A 2555-nucleotide genomic window follows, 5' to 3' on the forward strand; every position below is an offset into this window, starting at 1 on the left:
ATAGCCGGTTCAGAGAACAGCCCCTCACGAGTTAGTGGAATTACGCCATCCTTAATTTCGAAGGGGGCTGTAACTTTTTTTCGGGACAACTACAAACGAAAATTCCTTTACTATAAACCTCTACGAATTATTCCGAGTCGATATAGTCGGTTTAGAGAACAGCCCCTCACGAGGGGGCAGAATTACGCCACCCTTAGTTGCGATGGGGGCTGTAACTTTTTTTCTGGAAAACTACAAACGAAAATTCCTTCAATACAAACCTCTACGAATTATTTCGAGTCGATATAGCCGGTTCAGAGAACAGTCCCTCACGAGGGGGTGGAAATACGCTACCCTTAATTGCGAAGGGGGCTGTAACTTTTTTTCGGGACAACTGCAAACGAAAATTCCTTCACTACAAACCTCTACGAATTATGTCGAGTCGATATAGTCTGTTTAGAGAGCAGCCCCTCACGAGGGGGCGGAATTACGCCAACCTTAATTTCGAAGGGGGGTGTAACTTTTTTTCTGGACAACTACAAACGAAAATTCCTTCACTACAAACCTCTACGAATTATTTTGAGTTGATATAGTCGGTTTAGAGAACAGCCCCTCACGAGGGGCGGAATTACGCCACCTTAATTGTGAAGAGGGCTGTAACTTTTTTTCGGGACGACTACAAACGAAAATTTCTTCACTACAAACCTCTACGAATTATTTCGAGTCGATATAGTCTGTTTAGAGAACAGCCCCTCACGAGGGGGCGGAATTACGCCATCCTTAGTTGCGTTGGAGGCTGTAACTTTTTTTCTGAAAAACTACAAACGAAAATTCCTTCACTACAAACCTCTACGAATTATTTCGAGTCGATATAGCCGGTTTATAGAACAGCCCCTCACGAAAGGGCGGAATTAAGCCACCCTTAGTTGCGATGAAAGCTGTAACTTTTTTTCTGAAAAACTACAAACGAAAATTCCTTCACTACAAACCTCTACGAATTATTTCGAGTCGATATAGCCGGTTTATAGAACAGCCCCTCACGAAAGGGCGGAATTAAGCCACCCTTAGTTGCGATGAAAGCTGTAACTTTTTTTCTGAAAAACTACAAACGAAAATTCCTTCACTACAAACCTCTACGAATTATTTCGAGTCGATATAGCCGGTTTATAGAACAGCCCCTCACGAAAGGGCGGAATTAAGCCACCCTTAGTTGCGATGAAAGCTGTAACTTTTTTTCTGAAAAACTACAAACGAAAATTCCTTCACTACAAACCTCTACGAATTATTTCGAGTCGATATAGCCGGTTTATAGAACAGCCCCTCACGAAAGGGCGGAATTAAGCCACCCTTAGTTGCGATGAAAGCTGTAACTTTTTTTCTGAAAAACTACAAACGAAAATTCCTTCACTACAAACCTCTACGAATTATTTCGAGTCGATATAGCCGGTTTATAGAACAGCCCCTCACGAAAGGGCGGAATTAAGCCACCCTTAGTTGCGATGAAAGCTGTAACTTTTTTTCTGAAAAACTACAAACGAAAATTCCTTCACTACAAACCTCTACGAATTATTTCGAGTCGATATAGTCGGTTTATAGAACAGCCCCTCACGAAGGGGCGGAATTATGCCACCCTTAATTTCGAAGGGGGCTGTAACTTTTTTTTCTGGACAACTACAAACAAAAATTCCTTCACTACAAACCTCTACGAATTATTTCGAGTCGATATAGTCGGTTTAGAGAACAGCCCCTCACGAGGGGGTGGAAATACGGCACCCTTAAGTATTTAATTGGCCGCCATTTTGTTTCTAGACAACTACAAATGAAAATTCCTTCACTACAAACCTCTACGAATTATTTGGCTTCGATATGGTCGGTTTAGAGAAGAGCCCCTCACAAGGGGTTGGAAATACGGCACCCTTAAATAATAAATTGGCCGCCATTTTGTTTCTGGACAACTACAAACAAAAATTCCTTCACTAGAAACCTCTACAAATTATTTTGCGTCGATTAGGTCATTTTTTAAGTCAGCCCCCCATTTTGGGGGGCTGACAATTTTTTCACCCCCGTAACTTTTTTATTTTTTTACTACAAACGAAAAGTCCTTCACTACATATTTCTTTAAACGATTTGGCGTAATTTTGTGCAAAAAAAATTTTTTATTAAAAGTGGGGGGCTAACTTCACAGAGGTCTCTAGTCCTGGTGGCTGGCACGGGGAGCCGAGGGGCACAGAGTTAGGGACGTGCTGACTTTCGCATCTGCTCCGCTCGCACAAAGTCGCTTCTGATTTTCGTCCTATAAACTTTCACAAACAAAACCCGACAGAACGTGATAACCAGGAATATTCGCGAAGAATCGCTCGCGACGCGATACACGAAAACATCCATACGAAGTCGGTACGGTTTTCTTGGGACGGGCGCCTCCAAGGCTGCCAAGTCACAACACATATATATAGTTACAAATAAAAAATGTGTTTATTTATAAAAATAAAAATTATTGGGGAAGAAAAATATTTTTATAATAATTTATCAGATCAATGATACGATCCTAAGGTCGAACATCTCACGCGCGATCGGCA

The sequence above is a fragment of the Odontomachus brunneus genome, unplaced genomic scaffold (assembly GCF_010583005.1).
Source record: "Odontomachus brunneus isolate Ranch 3 - 2012 unplaced genomic scaffold, Obru_v1 Obru_scaffold_272, whole genome shotgun sequence".
NCBI classification, from domain to species: Eukaryota; Metazoa; Arthropoda; class Insecta; order Hymenoptera; family Formicidae; genus Odontomachus; species Odontomachus brunneus.